The sequence below is a fragment of the Protopterus annectens genome, chromosome 10.part0 (genome assembly GCF_019279795.1).
Source record: "Protopterus annectens isolate FY-2018-M chromosome 10.part0, PAN1.0, whole genome shotgun sequence".
Taxonomy (NCBI): Eukaryota; Metazoa; Chordata; order Ceratodontiformes; family Protopteridae; genus Protopterus; species Protopterus annectens.
The window spans coordinates 596,464,206-596,489,506 of record NC_056744.1 but is presented as its reverse complement, the minus strand read 5'-3'; positions in this window follow the sequence as shown (position 1 = coordinate 596,489,506).

The window sequence follows — 25,301 nt, the reverse complement described above, 5'->3', positions numbered from 1 at the left end:
ACACTTACAGTTCTGAAACCCTTCTAGCAGAAGTAATAGCTATCAAAAGAATAATTTTCCAAGTCAAATACTTAAGATCACAGGATGATGCAGGCTCAAAAGTGGGAAGAATCAAATGGAATAAAACAAAATTCAAGTTCCATGGTGCTAAACAGTCTTTACTACTTATTCAGGCATGTCCAAGAGACAGCTCCAATTGTACTCTCCAGCCTACCTGATGAACCTGGGCATCTTGAGGCAATGTTACAACTGCCTCATGTACACAGACAACCCTCTCCTCCTACCACAAAACACTAACATTTGTGAGAGATGCACTTATACAGCCAATCTAGAGGCAAAGCTCTCTCCAACCAAGACTGGAACAGACAGTCAAGAGGAGAAGGTAATAACTCGCAGCACCCCACTCACTACACATAGACCAACTAAACTAACACCTCCAAAACCCACACATAGTAACACCAAGACATATATGGTGGCTCTGATTAAAAATCTAAATCTGCCTAGGCAACAGAGAACTCCAAAGTGGACACACAAGTAACCTCCTCCCACCAACACACCCCAAACAACACATAGCCCACAAACTCGGTGTTCCACACAACCACAGCCCATAAAGCAAAACAACATACCCAACACATGAGTGATCGGTGGCTCTATAGTCAGGCACACCAATGTCCCACTCACCAGGCTGGACAAAGAGAAGGTTACTGTCAGCTGCTTGTCGGATGCCAGAATCTGCCACATAACACATGCACTCAGGTCACTACAAGGCAAGTACAAATAGGACTCTGTCATTGTCCATGTTGGTGTAAATGGCCTGAGATGTACCTCCCTGGACTACATGAAAAGAGACATGGAAGAGCTCTCTGATCTTGTAGCACAGGCAGGTATGACCCTAGCCCTGAGTGGCATTCTGCCTTCACCAAGAATGATACCACAGTGCAAGGATAAGATGATCAACTTCAACAATTGGCTAAGCTTCTGGTGTCATTCAAAGGGGATCCAGTATTTGTCTGCCTGGGATGACATGCTTGACAGGCCACAGTGCTTCACCAGAGATGGCCTGCATCTGTCACCCCTGGGATTCAGGATATTGGCCAAGGCTCTTCCCGCCCCCATAGTGCCTTTTTTAAGCAAGGCTCAAAAAACAAACCCACCACCATACGAATTACAGGTAACAAAAAACTGAGGGCAATGTTGCTCAATGCTAGGAGTCTAAACCTCAAAATGCACTCACTTGAGGCACTCCTCAAAATGGAGAGCATCGATAGCTGTGCAGTGACTGAGACCTAGTTCAAGCCTCCCGAGAGCACCCCAGCACTACCAAGCTATAATTCATACCACACGTTTCAGTCACAAAACCCGGACCGAAACACAAAGGGCGGAGGTGTGTCCATCTTCATCAAGGACATCCACACCTCCAGGCTAGTTGCAAAACACGATGCCTCTGAAATCATCCAAGTGCAACTAATCTTGGGCAAAAATGCATTCCAAATTGTAGCTTGTTATAGATCTCCCATCATGACCCAGGACCCTCACTCCTCATTCCTGGGAACATTGGAAAAAATGAGGGTCCAACCAAATACCATAATAATGGGTGATTTCAACTACCCTAACATAAACTGGGAAAACTACTCTAGTACTAATCCCCTTCCACAATGATTCCTGGAATTTATAAACTCTAATGCCCTGGATCAACTTGTCAACATCCCCACCAGGGCAACAATATTCTGGACCTGATCATTACCAACATAGGTGACCAGTGTTCAATGCTCGATATCAACTCCTCACTTGTTAGATCAGACCAGAAACTAATCACCCTAGATATCCACATCCCGACCCCACCCCCAAGCAAGGAAACCATCGTAAAAATTTTCTCCAAAGTGAACTTCACGCTACTCAAAACTGAGGTGGTTAACTTTGCGATGCCCCCGCATATGGATAATACAGTCGATGCAGTCATGACTGCTGAATCCTACACAAATAAACTCTACAAGCACCTGCATGAATGCATGGATTGTGCTATCCCCAACAAAACCAAGATGCTATCCTCCAAAAAAAGGAAGCCGATCTGGTGGTCTCCTGCTATTAACAAACTCTACAACAGAAGGAAGAAACTGTTGCAAAAGAGAGTAAAAACCCAGGTATGGAGGAACTCACTGACAGGCCTCAGTAAGAAACTAAGATCTCTCATTAAATCCTCCAAAGCTAATTTTGAAAGAAAAATTGCCACAGATACCAAAGACAACCACAAGGCATTCTTTAGCTATGTTAAGAATCTCCATGGCAACACCCCGATCTGCACAGAGCTATAACTGAATGGTGCAAAATATACAGAGCCAACTGATATTGCCAACATCTTGGCATATAGGTTCAGTGGAAACTTTATCACCCCCATAGGGCCTATAACTATACCAGATGGTTGTAGATCCCCATCAATCACAAACACACAGGTAAAAATGGCACTCTCTAAAGCCAAAAACACAGCATTCATGGGATCGGACAACATCCCAGGCTGCGTCTTACATGAACTTCAAAATGAGATAGACCCCCCCCCAACCTAAACTCCATGTTCAATCCCAGCATCATCACAGGTTATGTGCCCATGGAATGGTGCACAGCAACGGTTATCCCACTCTACAAAGGAGGAACCACCACAGACCCCAGGAACTATCGACCTATTAGCCTGACAAGCCTGGTCTGCAAGGCCATGGAGCATATCATCATGGAACTCATAAACAAAGACATTGGTAACCTCCAAACTTTGGATGCTACACAATTTGGATTTGTGAAAGGTAGATCATGTCTCTTAAACCTGGTAGACTTCTTTGAAATAGTTACCAAGGTCATAGACGAGGGCAAGGTGGTCCACACAGCCTACCTGGACCTCGCTAAAGCCTTTGACACCATTCCCCATTCAGGAATCATAGATAAACTCATCAACCTTAACATAAACCCTTACATCATGAGATGGGTGGCCAACTGGCTCATGGACAGAACCCACATGGTGAGAGTTGCAGACTCCAGATCCGACTCCAAACCAGTGACAAGTGGAGTGCCCCAGTGTTCAGTCTTGGGACCTCTCCTGTTTGGTACATACTTCTCTGAAGTGCAAGTGAACACCGAGGGTCTATGGCTAACCAAGTTGGCATATGACTGTAAACTAGGTGCCATTATCAATTCCCCTGCCGATGTAGACATCCTGCAAAAGAGCCTCACCGAGACAGACACCTGGTGACAAAATCATGGCCACAAGCTAAATGGTAAAAAGTGCATTGTTATCGCCTTTGGTAAAAACATGGTACCCATGAATTACCAAATAGGGGGAAGTTCACTTAACACAGAAAGTGTGTTAAGAGACCTTGGGACCCAAGTGGATAGTAACCTCTCCTTTGACAGCCACATTGCCACAGTGGTCAGAAAATCTTTCTACGTGGCCCACCTAATCACAAAAGGGTTCGCATCTAAAAATAAGGAAGTCATCATCCCTCTCTACTCATCACTTATCAGACCCCTCATTGAATACAATGCCCCATTTGGGATGTACCTCACAAGACACCTACAACAAATGGAGAAGCCCCAAAAGCACCAAGAGGATTGCTGGCCTCAAACAGTTGCCCTATGCCAACCGACTCAAGAAACTCCAACTCTACTTGGTCGCATACCGCTTACTCTGAGGAGACCTCTGTCTAACATACAAAGCCATGTCAAACCCAGAATTAATGGACATGCTCTACTTAAAGAAATCCCAATCTCCCTGAGCTACATGCTCTAGGGATCTAAACCTCATCACAACAATAAAAAGGACATGCTGGAGGGATAGATTCTTATCCCAGAGGTGTCCCATGCTCTGGAACAAAATTCCCATCTACATCAAGAAGAGCTCATCATTAGCACTCTTCAAGAAAAACCTTGATAAGTGGATGGGTGATAGGAAATTCACCCCTGGGATTATGTCTGGGGCTCTGCTCGATAGAGGGGTAGGAATTTAACACTGCATGGGTGGCAAAAGCCAATACACTGTTGGCTAGGCTTGCTTTGTCCCTCTGGCCGATGGCCTAGCACCTACCTATGAACCTATGGAGGACCTTTAATGGGTGGTTTTAATAAAAGAGTACATTTAAGAAAGGCTTTGCAAAGTCTGTGGGACATCACATTGGGCCCTGATTCACCTAAATGGAAATTAGATATGGCTGCTAACTGAACTCGAATAGTTGCTGCAGTTGCCCCTTCATTAAACAGCTTTGCTAGGGATTCAAGAATAGAAGCTATTGGGGCAGAGAAGGGATAAATGTGATTATTCAAGGCCTATGAAGAAGATCTTTTCCATTTGCTTCTATATAACTTTCTCATTGAAGCCTTATGAGACATTATCAGGATATGTTTTACTGACAGAGAAAGGTTAGGGAGCCTGGCTATGTTTGGAATCGGAGCAGCCAAGCTGTCAATTTGGGGGTTTGAAGGGAGGGGTGGAATGCCCCTGATGCATGAGTCATAAGGTCCAGAACTGGGTCCAGAATCCACGGCTCCTCCTGGAGATGAGGCCACAAGAAGGGGAACCAGATTTGACAAGGCCAGTATGTGGTGATGAGTATCACGTTTTTTCCCAAGTAACTGGCTTTCTGAAGAACTTTGGGTATCAATGGAAAGGGAGGAAAGGCATAGAGGAGACCTGAGGGCCAGTTGTGGACAAGTGCATCCCTTGGTGACTCCCCTAGTGGGGGGATCAGGACAAAGTAGTTGCTGCATTTGGTGTTTATGGATGTGGCAAAAAGGTCACAGGGAGGCTGGCCCCATTTATAGAAAAGATTTTCCGCCACTTCCTGTTTTAGAGACCATTTGTGAGGCATTAAACTAGCTCTGCTGAGTTTGTCTGCTATCACACTGGATTTCCCCAGGATGTGCATTGCTACCAGAAAGCATTGGGAGGAGGTCACCCACTGTCATACTCTCAGGGCCTCCCAACAAAGGGGGTAAGATCCAGTTCCTCCTTGTTTGTTTATGTACCACACAACTGACATGTTGTCTGTTTGTATTGCAATAGTTCCTAGTCGAAGAGAGTCCTGAAATGCTTGCAACACTAAAAGCACCACTCTCATCTCTAGGACAAACCTTCCAGTTTTTACTTCATATTTTATTGTTGGCTAGAATTGGTGTGTTTCATGTTTGGTACTGATCTCTGATGTACAAATGGGCCTTGTGATCCTGCCAAGTGCCTTGGACTGTCCTTCCCAGATAATGCCCCCCTACCCTATCTGGGAAGCACCCGTGGTCACTGTGGCTAATGGCTGGAGAAGAACAAAGGGTCGACCTAATGTCACATGAGTGGAGTAAAGCTACCAACAAAGGTCTTTCTTGCAAGATTCCATTATCAAAATTTGGAGGGACATGGGTAATTCCTGCATGGACCGCTGAGTGAACAGTAGCCACTGTAGAATTCTCATATGCAAGACGTGCTATTGGAATCAGGGTTATTGCTGCTGCCATGGTTCCCAAAACTTTCAGGACTGTTCTTGCTTGTACTTTTTTCTTGGAAAGTAGGTTTAGGACCTGACGTTGTAGGACTTGAACCCTTTTGGAGGGAAGTTTTGCCATTATTTTTATTGTATCTAGAACTGCTCCTATAAAAATTATATGCTGAGATGGCAACAAGGCAGATTTTCATAGTTTATTGCGATTCCTAGGTGAGAGCAGAGATGCAAGCTGGTCTCTCTTGCTTTCAATAGTAGATGCTCGGTGGTAGCAGTTAGGAGCCAGTCATCTAGGTACAGAAACACTCAGAATCCTAGGCATCTCAAGTGAGCTGCTACTACTGCCATACATTTGGTGAACACTCTGGGGGCTGTAGTGAGGCCAAAGGGCAGAGCTCAGAACTGGTAGTGACTGGCTCCCAACCAAAAGTGCATATGACTCCTGGACTTCCTGTCCATTTTTATGTGGTAGTATGCATCCTGGAGGTCTATAGAGCACATCCAATTGTCTTGTCCCAGAAAAGGGAGTATTGACTGCAGAGTTACCATCCGGAACTTTGACTTTCTTACCGATTTGTTTAATTTCCTGAGATCCAGGATGGGTCTCCAGTCCCCTGTTTTCTTTGGAACTAAAAAGAACCTTAAGTAAGTTCTGGATCCTATTTGATCTGCAGGCACTGTTTGGATGACTCTTTTGTCTAGCAACTTTTGTATTTCTAGAATTGTCTGTTCCCTTTGACTGGGTGGAACGTCCAGGATGTTTTTAATGTTTGGGACAGGGAAAGAAAAGGGTATGGAGTAACCTCTGGATGTACCCACTTGTCTTTTGTTATTGTTAGCCAGGCTTCTGGGTACAAAGATAAGCGCCCCCCAACTGCCTCCAGAGATGGACAGGCAGGCCTTCTTTCAGGAGCACTAAAAAGGTTTACCAAGGAAAGATTCCATGTCACCCTGGTTTTGAGGACCCCCTCTGCCACTTGGTCAGCGTCTTCCATTAGCACTTCCCCCTCTGCCCCTGGGGGAAGAATCACCATGTGCATCCTGGAAAGCTCTCTGGGGTTTTCAAAACCACATTTTTCCTCCTTTCTGACCCTTTGAGTAAGGTCTGGTAGGTAGGGAAAAATGGACGCCTACAGCAGAGAGAGTGTTTCCTTCTTTTTCACACCTGTTTAGTGTGTCTTTGACTTTTGGCCCAAACAACAACGAGCCATTGAAAGGGGCATTCACAAAAGAAGATTGAAAGGGCTCTGCAAAGTCACACAAGTGCTTCCAGGAATGTCTCCTTAGGGAAATTCCTGTACCCGTTGTCCTGCTTGCTCCATCCGCTCTGTAAGAAATGAGGCTCATGGAGGAGTTGACCACTGAGTTTAATCTGGACAGCTGAGAGGAAACCTTCTCTGATACCCCTTCAGCTACTGAATTTTGGAGGTTATCTCCTAGCTCATTCAGGAGATCTCTCTCTCTGAAGTGTAGTAAAGTGAGTCAGATAATTCAGCGATCTAAGTAAAAAGGTTGTTGAAGAAAAGATGCGCTTTCCATATCTGTCCAGTGTGTGAGACTATTTGTTTAGTGGATGGACAGAAGGGGATGTCTCCAAGAGTTCCTTTTTAGTAGCTGCTGCCACCACCATAGCATCTACTGGGACTCCTTTGGTTAGAAAATTTTTTGTCTGTTGGTGATGTGATGAATTTGTTTGGCCTCCGAGGAATAGGTTCCACTGAATCTGGAGATTCCCATGCCTTTCGACAAACTAAATCTATCAGTTCATTGAAAGGCAGAGAGACCCAAGTGGTGGAAGAGTGAGACCCAAAGGCCTCCAGGTATACAGACTCCTCCTCAGAAGGGTTGATGGACTTCTAGCTGCCTCTCTGTTTTAGTATTTTCAGGATGTCAAAAGAGACATCCTCAGAGGGTGACTGTGGGGACCCTTCCAAATTGTCAAGGTCTGTAACTGATGTGATGGACTCCTCTGTGGAGTCTAAGTGCTTCCTCTTACATAGTCTCTTCCAAGGGACCTCCTCAGAAGGGGATTCTGGAGAGGTTTTGGAAGACAGAAGGTCACCCAATGAAGCATCCTGAGGCCTAGGGTCTCCACATTTCTGTGGATGCAGTGGTACTGAGGCAGACAACAGTGCCTTTGGGGGAAAAATGTCCCGATCCAAAAGGGGACCTGTCTGTGGAGACAGCACTCTCCTCATCACATTGAAAGCCTCCTGCCCCTTGTCTGAGGAAACTCCCAGCTCTGAAGAACCAGAGGGAATCCCTGGGATCAAAGGGGTTGGCTCCAAGGCTGAGGTAGGAGCCAAGATCACCAGAGCCAATGCCGCCAAGAGGCAAGTTTGGATCTGACAACTCTCTGATCCAACTCTCCTCCCTGGACCCAACTGGAGAGCATCAGCTCCTAGACTCCTCAAGTTCGGATGGAACCGAGGATGTTGGAGCAATAGTCGGACCTGAATAGCCTGTGATAGGTCATGGTTCCGACAGTTCTACTGCTATCAGTTCTGTATATTCTGGGTCCAAGATCAGATCGGAGGAGGAACTGACAGTGAAAGGGTAGGTTTGGTTGGTTCTGATGCCCTCTGGGTTGGATCCAACAACAGTTTGGTGAGCACCGGTGTCCTTAGCCTCTGCACCACACAATCCACATCATCATTAGACAGGCTCCTGGAAGATCGAGTGGAGGGAGCAGGAGACTTGGAGGACTGCAACAATGGAGACCTTAGAGTGGGAGATACAAGTTTCAATTCAGGGGACTGTCTCCGCAAATGAAATTTCAATGGCACCGAAATTGAAGGAGCCAAGGTAGAAGGCTTCTCAGGCCCGACAGCCTTCATGTCCAAAGATGAAACTTTGGGTAATTTATTAGATGGCTCTGATTGAGCACTTAAGGAAGAGGATGTTTTCCCTGACTTGTCTGACTTTTGAGGAAGGAGATTGGCCCGACTTTAAAGGACCCTGACCTTCTTCGATTGCTTCAGAAAAAGGGGTCTTCAACAAGCCTCTTGGAATGAGTTTGTTCTCTCTTTCCAATAATACCATGTGACTAAAAGAGTGACAGATGGCACAGGACTCTTGAAGGTGAAACTGCTCCAAGACAGTAAACACAAATGGTACATCCATCAGTAATAGACATTTTTTGACTACACTTGACACATTTTTTAAACCCAGATGGTTTCGTTTCCTTAGAATCCTTTGAAGACATTACTAATCAGCAACAACAACAGGAAAACAGTTAACAAACTATAGAAAAATATGACTACACATATTCTACTACTACTACTTTTTTTTATTTTACAAAAAGCACAACAATCACACTAAAAGCACCAAGGGAAAGGCCCTCTAATTTAAATGGGCAAAGGCAGCCCTTTAATTTAAATGAGCTAGCCTTGAGGAATTTAAGGAGGAAAACAAATGGAAAAGCTCTCTAAGACAAACGGGCTAAGGCAGCTCTCCAGTTTAAATGAACCAGCCTATATATTTAAAGGAGGAAAACAGAAAAAAATGGAAGGAAAGCCCTCTAACTAAAATGGGCTTTCTAGATTAAAATTTAAAGCCAGGACAGAGGAAGAAAGGCCTTACAGGAAAATGATGGCCAACAGCAATAACAACAGAAGAAAAGGTGAAAGCACACAAAAAAATATTTAGAAAGTATTAACTGGAATAAAACAATGTGAAAAAGTTAACAATTTTGAAAATATGTAGCAGAAAACTCTACTTAGCCAGAACCAATAGGAAGAGCACCCAATGTTGTTTAGTGGCAAACGAGATCTGGAGAGCTCTCATAGTGCATGATGGGATAGGGTTTTAGCCACAAGCTAGTAGAAGACTTCGAGCTTTTGTATAAGGCCAAGTTGGAACTGAGGATCAGTTCCGAACCCAGACAGCTAAGAAGGAAGGCTAGATAGGACAACATCACATTAAAATTTTCCTTACATCCATTTGCTCCCCCCAGTATTTCTGACACAGGGAATTTTTAAAGTCTGCCAATTCATTATAGGTTCATACTAGGCTATCTTCCCTGGGGCAATTATAAGCCTAGCCCGATTCTGTATGGCTTACGCCACCCCTTGATTTGAGTATACTGTGCCCTTTTTAAGGTTTAGTTTACTGTGCCTCTGTCTAATAGTGACACGGGAGTAATCCCTGGGACAAACCTAAGATCCCCCATCCACCTATCGAGATTCTTCTTGAAGAGATTCAGTGAGGTGCTCTGCCTCACATGAACTGGAATTCTATTCCAGAGCGAAGGGAGCCTCTGGGTTATGAACCTGTCCCTCCAGCAAGTTTTTTTATTTCTGTGCTGAGGTTCAAGTCCCTTGAGCATATGGCTCTAAGGGATTTAGATTTACTGAGGTGGAGCATGTCCATTAATTCTGGATTTGACATAGCTTTGTATGTCAGGCATAGATCACCTCGAAGTAGGCGGTATGCAACTGAGTAGAGCTGGAGTTTTGTTAACCGAGCAGCATATGGCATCTGTTTGAGACCCTTGATCCTCTTGGTGAGATACTTTTGGGGTCTTTCTAATTGCTGCAGGTGTCGGGTAAGGTACATCCCAAAAGGGGCATTGTATTCTATGATGGGCCTGATGAGGGATGAATAAAGGGGCACGATTACCTCTCTTGATCTAGATGTGAAACCCTTCGTGATGAGGTGGGCTATGTAGAAGGTCTTTCTAACCACTTTGGCAATGTGGTTTTCAAAGGAGAGATTGCTATCAACTTGGGTCCCCAGGTCCCTAATAACTTTCTCTGTACTTAATGGGTTTCTGCCTATGAGGTAATTTGTGGGCACATTGCTTTTGCCAAAGGGTATGACTATACATTTTTTGGCATTTAGCTTTAAACCATGGTGCTGGCACCAGTTATCTGTCTCTGTGAGACCTTTTTGAAGGATGTTTGTGTCAGCTGGAGAGTTGATTATGGCGCCCAGTTTGCAGTCATCTGCGAACTTGGTGAGCCATAGTCCTCCCACGTTTGCCTGTACCTTGGAAAAGTATATACCGAACAACAGTGGTCCCAGGACAGAACCCTGTGGGACGCCACTTGTGACTGGTTTCGAGTCTGACATGGCTCCAGCAACTCTCACTCTGTGGGTTCTGTCTTTGAGCCAGTTTGCGACCCATCTTGTGACACAGGGGTTTATATTTAAGCTGGATAGCTTATCTATGATGCCCAAGTGGGGTATTGTGTCAAATGCCTTTGCAAGGTCCAGATAGGCTGTGTGGACTACCTTCCCTTCATCTATGGCTTTGGTGACTGTTTCAAAGAAGTCAACCAGGTTCAAAAGGCAGGATCTGCCCTTGACAAAGCCGAACTGGGTAGGATCTAGTGTCTGTAGGTCCCCAATGTCTTTGTTTATGAGCTCCATGATGATCTTCTCCATAGCCTTGCAGACTAAGCTAGTCAGGCTTATGGGGCGATAGTTTCCAGGGTCCGTAGAGGCTCCACCTTTGTGGAGTGGGACCACTGTTGATGTATGCCATTCTGTGGGCACATATCCTGTAGTGAGGCTGAGATTGTATAGCTGTTTTATTTGAGGGATTAGTTCCTCTTGGAGTTCATGTAGGACGCAACCTGGGACACCATCTGGTCCCATGGAAGCAGTGTTTTTTGCTTTGGAGAGGGCAGCCTTCACCTGAGCATCAGAGATGTTTGGAAGGCAGCCCTCTGCCGGGATAGATACTTGCTCTTTTGGGGGGGAGGGGATGGAGAAGTTTGCACTGAACCTGTCTGCCAGGATATTGGCAATGTCTGTGGGTTCAGTGTAATTTTTGTCGTTTAGAATCAACTCAGAACAAGTCTGGGAGTTGCATCCCAGGTTCCTAACATAACTGAAAAAAGCCTTATGATTGTCTTTGGTGTCCTGTGCAATTTTTCTCTGGAAGCTGGCCTTGGAGGATTTTATGAGGGATCGTAATTTTTTGCTATTACTGATCATACTTCCTATGCTCCCAGTTACTGCTTTCTTCTCCATCACACCTTCAAAATTTGCCATCTACCTGAGGAAAAATTCTTTGGAGTCTGCTTGGGGTATAGAAATACCTATGTAAACACTTCCAAGCAAAAATACTAAATCTTCTAGACTGTGTTACATATTTGGGAGCCATACATATGTCCTAACATTGTTTCTTTGTGAATTGGTTATGTAGACTATCTTCCCAATTTTTTCTAACCCCCTCTGGTTAATTCATATGCTTATTATGCAGTATTTTATATGCTGTACTAATTATCACTTTTTAGCAAAAACTTCTGTTCTACATTCATCTAAAAACTCTACCAGTGCAGGTCTTTCACTTAGACATCCCTCATCCCTTTCTATTTGCCCATACTCTAACATCAATCCCTGATAGGGAAGATAATCTCTAGCCTGGACTCCTCTTCCTATTATATCACCTTTCCATCTCTATTTGTTCCCAATACCTTGGTTCTTTTTCCAGTTTCTTCCAATAAATTCCAGCCCCCTGTTGCCTATTCTCTGTCCCCCTAATTGCAGTCATTCATACTGGCTAAATCTTCGTTCTCCATTCCTGTGTTGGCTTTGTTCTTAGAATGTTTCTGCTACTTTAGGAATATAATATTCTGTATGACTGTTATTCTCTTTAAGGCTCTTCATCCAAAATCCTACTCTCTCCATATTTCTGGAATTTTCCCCCTGTTTCATCATAATCTTTTTCTGCTTTGAATTGTAGCTTTCTGCTTGCATTATGTATAAGATCAACTGTGTAGCTCTAAAATATCCCTTCAAATCAGGAAGTCCTAAATCAACTTATTCTATTGGAAGGATCACCTTATCCCACTTGGCTCTTGTCATCTTCTCCCCCAGATAAAATCATTTAATTTTTTTGTTAATTTTTATCTACAGCTTCTCCCCTGCTTGATAAAAATATTCATGACCTGTGTATAAAACTAAAGAGACTAAAAGCATTTTACTGCTTATATCTTGCTACCCATATCCATAAACTAGAACTTCCAGTTTCTTCTTTTTTGTATTGCCTTTTGTTTAGTCTCTTTCAACATAACCTTAGCTGCCATAACAGAATACTTTTAACCCATACTCCTAAATACTTCATTTTATCATGTCTCCACAAATATGGGTATTATTGAACCAATGTACATGTAGGTACATAGTTGACAGCTATAGCCTTTATTTTATCTTCATTAATTTTATATCCTGAAAAATGAAACTGTCTCAGAATGTTCCATAACACTGAGATGTCCTTTTCTGGTTTTAGCAGGTACAAAGTAAATATTGTCTGCAAATAAAGCCAACTTTTCTTGATTACCATACCAATTATATCCTTGAATTTCTGAATCCCTTCTTTTCTCTGCTAATGTTTCTAAATATAATGCATATAACAATGGGGAAGAGGACACACCTGCCTGGTTCCTCTTTTCAGACACAACCTATCAGAGAGGAGCCCTCTCACTTTGATTTTTGCCTCTGATTCCTCATATACTCTCCTAAGTAACATTATTATTATATCTAGGAATGTAAATGTTTTCATTGCCCTATTTATAAAATCCCAGCTTACTCTCTCAAATGCTTTCCTGCATCAAGACTCAACAATAACAATGGCATTTTCTTACATTCTGCTTTCCTCTAGATCATCCTTGTTCTATGAATGTTGTCAAATGTTCTGCCTCCCCTTCACAAAACCACATTGATCCATATCTATCAACTTTGGCAACACCTTTGACATTTTTAGCCATTATAGATATAATAAACATTTTACAATCATTGCTGAAAATTGAAATGGGACTGTATGAAACTGGAAATAAACAGTCATTACTGTCTTTAGGTATTACAGCCACCACAACTTTTTTTCCAGGATGTTGGTGGTTCCCCTCCTTTTAAATACTATTAAACAAAACCTTCTAGATCTTTATCACTTTCCTCCCTCCTAGCTTCCACATTTCCACAGGAATATCATCTATTCCTGGAGACTTTCCTGCAGATTGGTTATACATCGCAATTCTTATCTCAACTCCTCCTGTTTTAACTGCTAATTGTTAAGCCTCATTTATCTCTAACCTTGGTGTATTTAAGTCTTCCATAACTATCTCCATTTGTGCTTTTTCCTGATTTCCAGACTTCTCTGCTATATACACATTTTCATAATATTTTTGAGATATCTATATTACCTCTACAGGATTGTTATATACTCCCTAAGTTTGGAAACAACCCTTTCTACTTTCTCTTACAGGTTCATAGGTAGGTACTAGGCTATCGGCCCAAGGGCCTAAGTAAGCCTAGCCAACAAGGTTCCCTGGCTTACGCCACCTGAGAAAGTTATTTTCCTGTGACCTTGTCAAGCAGAGCCACAGAAGTGATCCCTGGGGTGTATTTCCTATTTCCCATCCACTCAGCAAAATTTTTCTTGAAGAGTGCTAATGAGGAACTTTGCTTGACATAAATGGGTAGCTTTTTCTAGAGTATGGGAAGTCTTTGGGACAGGAATCTATCCCTCCAGCATGTCCTGTGTATTGTGGGGACAAGGTTTAGGTTTCTAGAGTGTGTAGCTTGGAGGGATTGGGATTTCTTTAGGTGGAGCATGTCCAACAACTTTGGGTTTGACATAGCTTTATATGTTAGGCAGAGATCACCTCGGAGTAGGCGATATGCTATGGAATAAAGCTGGAGAATTTTGAGACGGTCAGTGTAGGGCATCTGTTTGAGACCAGTAATCCTCTTTGTGAATTACTTCTGTGGCCTTTCCAGCTGCTGCAGATGTCTTGTGAGGTACATTCCAAAAGGAGCATTGTACTCTATAATGGATCTAATGAGTGTCGAGTAGAGGGGAACAATGACCACTTTTTTCCTATATGAGAACACTTTTGTGATGAGGTGTGCCACGTAGAAGGATTTCCTGACTACTGTGGTGATGTGATTATCAAAAGAGAGACTACTGTCCACCTGGGTCCCAAGGTCTCTTATCACACATTCGGCGTTAAGTAGACTGCTACCTATGTGGTAGTTCATGGGTGCAGAGTTTTTACCAAACGGGATGACAATGCACTTTTTGGCATTGAGCTTGAAGCCATGGCTCTGACACCAGGCATCTGTCTCAGTGAGGCCCTTATGTAGGATGTCCACATCATTTGGGGACTCGACTATGGCTCCTAGTTTTCAGTCATCTGCGAACTTCATTAGCCAAAGGCCTTCTGTGTTAGCCTGTACTTCAGAGAAGTAGATACCAAACAGGAGAGGTCTCAGGTCTGAACCCCGTGGTACTCCACTTGTCACTGGTTTGAACTCAGATTTGGAGTCTACAACTTTTACAGTGTGGGATCTGTCAGTGAGCCAGTTGGCAACCCATCTTGTGATGTAGGGATTTATACCTAGTTTAGTGAGTTTAGCTATAAATCCAAAATGGGGATGGTGACAAAAGCCTTGGCGAGGTCAAGATAGGCTGTGTGAACCACCTTACCCTCATCTACGGCTTTGGTGACTGCCTCAAAGACGTCAATAAGGTTCAGGAGGCATGATCTGCCTTTCACAAACCTGAACTGGGTGGGGTCCAGAGTTTGTAGGTTACCAATATCTTTGTTTATGGGATCCATGATGATACATTCCATGGCTTTACAGACCAGGCTCATCAGGCTAATAGGGCAATAGTTCCTGGGATAAGTGGTGGCTCCCCCTTTGTGGAGTGGGATAACTGTTGCTGTCCACCATTCAGTGGGCACAGAGCCTGATGTGAGGCGATGATTGAACATGATGCTTAGGTGGAGAGCCAGTTTATTCTGAAGTTCATGTAAAACGCAGTCTGGGATGTTGTCCGGTCCCATGGATGCTGTGTTTTTGGCTTTAGAGAGTGCAACTTTTACCTGCGTAGTTGTGATTACAGGGACTCTGCATTCTTCCTGTATAGATATGGGCCCTTTAGAGGGTGAGACCGGGGTAAAGTTAGCACAAAACCTATCTGCCAGGATGTTGGCAATATCAGTTGGTTGTGTAATTTTCATGCCGTTGTGCTCTAACTCAGAGCAGATCTAGGTGTTGCCATTGAGATTCTTGACATAGCTATAGAATGCTTTGTAATTGTCCCCAGAATCAGTGGCAATTTTGTTTTTGTAGCTAGCTTTGGAGGATCTTATAAGGGATCTCAGCTTCTTACTGAGGCTGACCAGGGAGCTTCTCTACTCATGGGATTTTACTCTCTTTTGCAACAGTTTTTTCCTTCTGTTGTACAGTTTGTTTATGGCAGGGGACCACCAGACTGGCTTCCTTTTTTTGGAGGATAGCATCTTGGTTCTGTTTGGGATAGCACTATCCATGCACTCATGTAAGTGCTTATAGAGTGCATCTGCGTAGGATTCAGCAGTTATAACTGTATTGTCCATCTGCATGGGTGTCATGAAGTTCACCACTTCTGTCTTACGAAGCATGATGTTAGCTTTGGAGAAATTTTTACAGTGGTTTCCTTAATGGGGGGTGGGAGGGGTGTGGATATCTAGGGTGATTAGCTTATGGTCGGATCTGACCAATGAGGAGTTAACTTCAGGTGTGGAACACCGGTCACTCATGTTGGTAATGACTAGGCTTAGGATATTGTTGCCCCTGGTGGGGGTGTGGATAAGTTGATCCAGCGCATTGGAATTTATGAATTCCAGAAAGCGTTGAGCGAAGGAGTTGGTACATGAGTAGTTTTCCCAGTTAATGGTGGGGTAGTTGAAATCGCCCATTATTGGGGTGTTTGGTTGAATCCTAATATTTTCCAGTATATCAAGAAAAGAGGAGTGGGAATCCTGGGGCATGGTGGGAGATCTGTAGGTAGCTACAATTTGGATTACAGTTTTGCCCAGAGTTAGTTGCACTTGGATAACCTCGGATGCATTATGCTGAGCAACTAGCCTGGAGGTGTGGATATCCTTAATGAATATGGACACACTTCCTCCTTTGGTGTTCCGGTCCAGGTTAGAAGGACGAAAAGTGAGGTATGAGTTATAGCCTGGTAATGCAGGGGCACTCTTGACCCTTGAACCAGGTCTTAGTTACTGCACAGATATCGATGTTCTCAATTTTAAGGAGTGCCTCGAGGGAGTGCATTTTGAGATTTAGACTTCTAGCATTGAGTAGCATTACCCTCAGCTTTTGCTTGCCTGTTCCTGTCACAGTGATGAATTTGTCGTTTGAACCTTGCCTAAAAAAGGCACTATAGGGGTGGCAAGAGCCTTAGCCAGTATCCGGAATCCCAGGGGTGACAGGTGCAGGCCATCTCTGGCAAAGCATTGTGGTCTGTTGACCATGTCGTCCCAGGCAGACAGATACTGGATCCCCTTAGAATGACTAAGTCATGCTAAAAGTTTTTGTGCTCCAGTTATCAAAAAAGTTGATTAACAGCAATCTTTCTAAACTCATGCATATTATCCAGGTTTTCTCTTATTTTCTCTTTAGCACTCTGTAGTTGTGCATCTGCTTGTTCTGTGAGATTCCCCATATTCTCCAATACTTTAACATCTGTCAGTCACTCTAAATAATTCTTACTTCTTAACCATGTCTCCACTTTCATTTTATCCCACTCAGTAGCTATAAGTTCCGAAGTACTTTCTGTCTTCCCTAAGAACTCCCAAATAATTTCCACTACCCATTCCTTAAATTCTTCTCTTTTAACAGGTAGCTGGGGAAATACCAGTGTCACATTTTTGCTTCCTTACCCTTCATTTTTATTTCAGTTATTATGGCACATGATCTGAAATAGTTATCGGATCTGTATCAAATCTCTTAATTAAATGTATATGTTCCTGTGAAGTTTAATTTCTTAGTCAAGCTCAGTTATTGTAGCTTGGTGAATAATTTGTAAATTCTCTCCGAGTTCCTACTACTATTACTGAATTCATGTCTTCCATACCAAATATTTTCATAAATTTCTTCAGAAATCTAGTGTTTTTTTATTTTATTTTCCCTTCTAGGCCTCCCCCTGCTATATCCTCACTGTTGCAAATTCCAGTCCTCACCTATAAGTAATATTCCCTGCTGAAAGCTAATTATTTCTCCCTAAACCTCTCCCAAAATCTCAATCATATCTGTGACTTCATCTGAGCCTGCTGCTTTTCCTGATTTAATTTTCCTTAATGCTATTCTTACTTGTTCTGTGGTAATTTGTGTATGGAGTAATGCAGCTTCTGTGGGGTTCTCTTCATTGAAAGAAATTAGAACTCCTTCCATATCCCTTTCATGTCCCATGGACTGGTTAGCAGTTTGTTGCTGGCACCTCTTATGAAGGGTATCTGATGACTACCTTGTTTATCTTTATCTTTCTCTCTTTGTCTTGGAACCTAATAGAGTTTCTTTATGCCATCTGCCGAGTTACTTCCCAGCAGCTGGTAATGCGCTTCAGATGCACTGTTCTTTGCTATTGTGACTACTCTCTTAGTCTTTTTGTTAGTCAACCAGTGTTTCTTCTTAGCCTGGTCTGTCTTTTCTATCACCCACTTTTCCACAGTCTTTTTTTCTTTTGATATCTGAAAAAGCAACATAACTACAAAATGAAGTAAAAGCCACAAAAGTTTAACAGCTTACAAACCCTGGTCTGTTCAGAACAAGATGCAAATCTCCAGAAAATGTTATGTAATAGGTAGGACCGTTAAAAAAACTCTTTAATAAAAAATATTTAAAATAATTTTTATTAAAGAGTTTTTTCTAATGGTCCTACCTATTTCACAGGATTTTCTGAATTCTTCTGAGTATCTTCCTGGACTTTTGCATCCCACCACCAGCTTTCCTTGTGTACTATAGACTTCACATATGATGTTTTGAGACACACAGGGATTCCAAGAAGACTAACAGCCACCAATGAGAACTCCAAGAAGTCTACAGCCCACTGAAGTAAAGAATTGACAATTAATGTCCACTGCAAACTGCAATGTTTATTTTCCACACCACAACATGCACGATTCGGTTAAGCACAATTTAAAATTAATTAATGGACTTTCGTCCTAAACAAGGAACAGGAGTTTATCAGAACTAAAACTTCCTTCTGTTAGAACTGGCAAAGCATGAGTAGGACTTGAGGGTGAACAGTCGTCATCACACTATGTACATGGTGACCACTCCTCCTTTAAAGCTACTTGGTTGTATTAAATACAATACAAGCAAAATATGACAACTATTGTGCTTTTATTCCGGTTGACTTCAAGGTCTTAAGCCTAGTCTCTGTCAACCTTAGAACCTTTTCTAATTACTGTTTGCAGCAAATTGTGGTCACCAATAGTTTATGCTATGAGTCAACAGTTTCACTGGGGATGACTTTGTACTCTTAAATTCTTCCCCAATGCCTTCCTTACTTGAGGGAAATCTACTCGAGTTGCATGTTGACCACTCTTGTATGTGATTTTATGACTGTCTCTTGAATGAACTGTGTGTTGGCCATCATCAAGCCATTTGCCACACTGAAATCCTGTCAATGAATCTATAATGAGTATAGCAATCTTTATTTCATGTTTGGCAGGTTGACTGGTTTTACATCCAGCTACTTAATGACTTCAGCTAACTGGTGGCTGTCACACTAGTAGTTGTGACCAAATCACTTAGAGTCAATTTTACACCATTGAGTGGATTGCCCTGACACTGTGCACAGTCTGTGATCTATGTTTTCCAATATAGAGAATGCTGTGCACAATATGTGATCCATGTTCTCCAGTTTAAATGATACAACGCACTACGGTTGATGCCTAAATGTTTTATGAAACCATTCCCTCAATATGCACCACCTAGAGTTTATGCTACTGTCCATGACTCCATTTATTATTTGGGTAAGTCTGAGGTGAAACAACCAGCATACGTTTTCAAAGAAGGAGAGGCCCCAAAGAGACACAAGGAGAACATGCAAAATCTACTCAGGCATTGGCTGGAGGTCAGATTTGAACCTTGTACTTTGTGAGTGAGATGCAACAACCTTAATCATTATGTCAGCTGGTCTGTTACTTCATTTACTTGATGACTTAAAAAATTTTGCTGTAGTCCATCTCTGATAGATCCCACTGCTAGAGCTGCCTCCTATGGCTTTGACTCTACTCCCACTTAAATAATTGTATCAATAAAGTAGTATCTTTCCACATCACATATAATTAAAATGTTTAAAACAAACCCCTATGGTAGAAAACCTGTATAAATCAACAATATAATAAGACAAAGAAATTACTTAATGCTTATATGAAGTCTCATTCTATCTACCTTAAGAGCATATTTAAGCAAATTAGTAAAGGACTTAAAGGAACCATTATGAAGCTCAAAACTGAATATGAACTTAAGATAGCCACTAAAATCAAAAATAACTACAAGTTTTTCTTTAACCATGCCAGAAAGCTAAGAAATAACATATAATAATGTCCAAGGTTAATCCACAATAATACTGCCCACTCTGACTCTATAACTGAATAACTAATATCCAGGCTGACAAATTTAGGGGAAAGTTTACTCCATGCACATTTATAGTTATTCTAGAAATACCACAGTCCAGACAGCCCCTTCTTAATTACTATGAAACAAGTCATCCCAATCCTCTCAAGAACTAAAAACATTTCATCCATGGGCCCATATAACATACCAGGTTGCCTGATTATCTGCACTAAATATTGCCAGTCTAAACCCAAAACCTCTTCAATCTCTGCCTCTCCACTGGTTACATTGTTACATTCCTGAAGCCTGGAAAACAGCCATTGTAATGCTGTTATACAAGGTTGGCACAATCACACTAGCTTCATATGTAAAGCTTTGGAACATATTATCTCCTAGGAATCATAGGAAGTTCAAGGCTACTGAGAATTGTGACCATATGCCTTGCTAGTTCCCACCATAGACAGTACCTCATCTCAAGAATCTTAGGCCAGTCAAGCCTATGGTGAATTCATGAACAGCCATCCAATTATCCAGGTCATGTATGAAGGAAGATATTACATCACACTGCTTTATCTGTAGAACGAGCCTATTTCAGGTGTAGAAGATGCTGAGTAACACATACTCTCTCCACCTTATTTTACTAACCTGCTGAAGCAAGTTTAGAGTCCTTATTCTGGTGTTTGTATCCCATGTTCTGGTATTTGTCGGACTTTTTAATTTATGAAGATACAAAAAATCCTGGACTACTGGGTCTCTAATTGCTCAGTAGACCCTTTAAAGGTGGTGCCGCTAGGAATCTATAAGACACACAAAAGAGGGACAATGCACCTAGTCTTTTTTGTTGGTTTAGGGATTTCAACCTGTGATCCTCTTTGTTATAAATTTCTGGGGTCTTTCCAACTGTTTGATATATCTGGTGAAGTATATCCCAAAGGGGTTGTTGTATTGTGTAACTGGTCTTATCAGCGCTGAATATAAGGAGACAATAACTTCTTTAGATCTGGATTATATTTCCTTGGCAATTAGTTGCACTAAATCGAAGGATTTGCTGACAATCAATGTTACATGGTGGTCAAAGGAGAGGGAATTATCAATCCAGGGTCCCAGGACTTTAAATCCAGTTTCATTTTGATATGGGGTATTGCTAATGCTTTATGCTGAGGTAAATGTTTGTTTGCCAAATGTGACAATGTTGCATTTTATAGCATTCACTCTTTGTTAATTTTCAATATACTAGGCTTTTATAAGCGTCAGTTCCTGCTGGAGGGCTGTAGTGTCAGAGGGGGATTTAACAATGACTCCAAGATTGCAGTCGCCTGTAAAGTTGGTTAACCTTAGTCTTGGTTTTTAATACATAAGTCAGAGAAGTAAATGCCAAACAAAACCAGTTCCAGCACTGAGCCCTGTGGGATACCACTGGACATCTTCATATTCTCTGACACTACCCCTGCTGCTCATGCTATATGGGATCTGCCTTTAGACAGTCTGCTATCTATCTTACCACATAGGGGTAATCCATTTAGTTTATTAATTATGTTCACATGGGGGATGGTGTCAAATGCCTTGGCCAAATCAAGGTAAGCTGTGTGTACAGTGCGACTGCTGTCAACAGCCTTTGTTACCTTTTCAAGGTTTATTATGTTCATTAGACAGGATCTACTTTTTATAAAACCAAATTGCTGTTGATTTAGCCTGATGATTTAGCCTGTCTATATTAGTCTGTTACATATCACATACCCTCATTAATGTGGTTATTGAAAATCTGTTAACCACGGACCCTCATCAATTCAGCTTTGTCAAAGGAATTCATGCCTTTTTAACCTTTTTAATTTATTTGAAAAAGTCACACAAGTATTGGATAGTGGTCATGCAGTACATACAGTAAATCTGGGCCTGGTCAAGACATTTCACACTATTATAGGTTCATAGGTAAGGACTACACTAGCTGCCCTTGTAGGCCATTTTAAGCCAAGCCAGTTTCCCTTTATGCACTCAAAATAACCTATCCCATTTGGTTATAGATTGACCTCACCCATCCCGTGGTTGATAATTATATATTACACCTAATGAGAATAAATGGGATTATACCATAGATAACTGGAGGGAAACAATGCATGAGATAAAGCATTCAGGAGCTGCCTCTGTCCATTAGTAGTACAGGGGGTAGTCCTGGGGTAAATTGTCTGTTTCCCATCCATAAATCTAAGTTTGCTTGAATATGGACGGAGATGAACTTTGTTCTCTGTGGATGGGGAGCCTGTTCCACAGCAACAGTATCCTCTGTGAGATATACCTGTCCCCTCAAATCATTCTGCTGATGTTGAAGAAGATGTTTAGATCCTAGACCAAGTATGTCTGATGCTATTTGACTTGCTTATGTGGAGTAAATTCATTGGTAAAGGGTTAGAGGATGCCTTGTATTCCAGACACAGGTCATCCCTTAGCAGTCTGTAGGATACCAGTATAGTGACAGGGCTTTGAGTCAGTCCATGTAGGACATGTTGTGTAGGCCTTATATCCTTTTAGTAAGGTATTTCTGTAGGTGTTCCAGTTGTTGCATATATCTGAACAGATACATGCCAAAGGGGGCATTATATTCAATGATTGGCCTAATGAGGTATGACTAAAGAGGGAAAATACATCCCTAGATCTAGCACAATCCCTTTGTTTATAAGCTGTGCAATACAGAATGACTTTCTTACAACAATAGACACATGTTGGTCAAAAGTTAGGTCAGTGTTCACATTAGGTTCCCAAATCCCAAACAAGTGGTTCAACTCTTAGGGGCATATTGTCAATGTGGTAGTTCTCTGGGATAGATGACTTCCCAAAGGACACAGTAATGCATTTTTCTGACATTTAGATTCAGTCCATGATTTTGGCATGAGTTATTTATTTACAATTCCCCATGCAGTCATCACTGACAGAATTGTAACTCCGAACATAAATCTTTATGTTGTGCAACTGATAACTAAATGATTGGCTGGTAGAACAGATGTAGTTAAGAGTCAAAGAGTCACAGGTGCCACTTCTGAAAGCAAAAAGTTACCAGTAGTGTATAACAGGGCACAGAGCTGGACCCTTTCCTATTTGACATCTATTTCTCAGATCTTTAGGCTAACATTCCTGGCATACCTCTTAACTGTCCAGATTTTCACAGAATTTCCAGATTTTTGCCTCATATTTTTGCTCTGTTCCTCATAAAATCTGTTTTTCTGGCAAATTGCTGTGGTGATCTGATGACTGAAGTAATTAAATAATGACATACATTTGAGTTTCAGGCTTCATATCCTTCAGAAAAATGCATGATAAGACAAATCCTGTTATTCTAGCAACTTTTAAGTTTATAAGAACAACAGTTAAAATCTTTCCCTATTTTGCGGCCTTTGTCCCACCATTATGTCCTGCTTTGTCCAGATTTCTTGCACTAAGAGGTTGAGAGGTATGATTCCTGGCCTGTAGTTATTTATTTAAGTTTGCAGATAACTGCAAATTGAATAAGAATTTAATCTTTTACTGACTCACAATTGTTCTAACGTGTTAGACCATGTTAACAATTGATGATATGACAATGATCTCAGGTTATTTGTGAAAAAATGTAGTAAAGCTCATTTTGGTAAACAAAATATTCTCCTGTAACATATAGGTGACACACCCCTCAAAACAAACACAGCCATGAGGGTTCTATGCACTCTTGTTGAGAATTCCTTATCTTTTGTCCATCATATCTCTGCAGTAGTTTGGAAAGCCTTCTGTCTGACTCATCTAATTTCCAAGGCATTTTCTCTATATCTGGAAAAGTCTTAATTCCTCTTTACTTGTGTCTCATTAGACCCAATGTTGAATATAATGCTCCTTTTGGTATGCATCTGTGTAAACATAGCACATAAATTGAGAGCCCTCTGAGAGTCCTAATTAAGAAGATCAGAGGCCTCAAAAATCTTAGTTATCAGGACAGACTGACAGCCCTCTTCTCTGTACTCAGTTTTCTTTAGAATGTGGATCTGTGTCTAGCCTTTTGAACCATGAAAGATCCAGTTCTTGTTTTTAACCTCCCGTTCCCTCACAGAACAAATGGTCCTTTAAAAATCCAATTAAAGGAACTAAACCTTCATCAACAGGTAAGACGTATTGGTGTGATAGCTTCATATCCCTATTAAAGCACATTGGTGTGATAGGTTCATATCCCAGTGTATCCACCACCTCTGGAACACATTTCTACTACATGTCAAATAGAGTAGCACCCTTCCCATGTTCAAGATAAACCTAGATAGTTGAATGGGCAGCCTCAAATTAATTCTCCACAAGTCTATCTTGTATTGCCCTCCTAAAGGCTGTTGGGAACTTTTGACAATGGGTCATTGGCTAGGCTTGTAATGGTCCATAGACTGACTGCCTAGTACTTACCTATGAACTTATAAGAATTGTAAGGTATGTTTATTTGTAAACAACTTCTCTACCACTCACACCTGACAGAAAGAGAGGGAGAGAGAGAGAAAGATTATTCTGTATTTAATGTCCTGAGCTAGAAGTCTATGGGAACCAGTACCTTCATACATTAATGGTGGTACACTGGTCTTCCCACTAAATTTTCTTTGCTCAACCTGTTTAATACCATTTTAGGCTGAGATATCACTTTTTGCTATGCTGACCATATTTGAATGACTTTTCAAATCTCAGCTACCCAAACACCTCTGTATTCCCTATTTATAAATGTCTTAATGACAACACAATTTATTTGCCTAACAGGGGCAGTTTATATGGTCTCTTATGTATTGGTGTATGCAATACTAATAGCATCTGAGGCATTTGTGTCAGTTTAAAGGGTTAACTGGGTAGTTATAGCCTTGTTCGGTACTCATGACATACAATGTTTTAAAGTTACCCTTTCTGTATATTTCTGGCTGAAAGCTCAGCACCATAAAACTGAAGAAGTGAAAACAAATGGACACCACCTGTGTAGATACAATTTGTAGGAATGGATTTTTTATCCAAAAGCATCAGAACACAGATTGTTTTCTGAAATTATTACATGAATTTGTTGTTTAAAGCACAAAAATACACATGTATTAAACATTTTTAGCAGAAGAAAAATTGATAGTCTTATAGACCAAAGGGACACATACTAATGTTTAGGGTTGCCCAAGTTACAGCTACATTTAAAGGCCAAATAAATAAATTATGTTTGGTTGTTAACTTATGAGTCTGGTACAGATATCTTGCTATGAAGCTGGAAAAATTGCTGAATATTGACTGTAATTATATACATTATCTTAGGCCAAGCAAAGGACTTTTACTGATATATGTAAAAGCATATGAAAGTACTTGAAGATGAGCTGGGTGCAATGAGGAGGACTGCTGAGTAGATATATGTGACTAACAAATAATTTCCAAGATTTTCCAAGCCAAAGCAAGTTCCTATGCTTTTAAAACTAAACAAATGTAGAACCAGGTTTACAAAATCTCTTCCAAGAAAAATGCAATGTT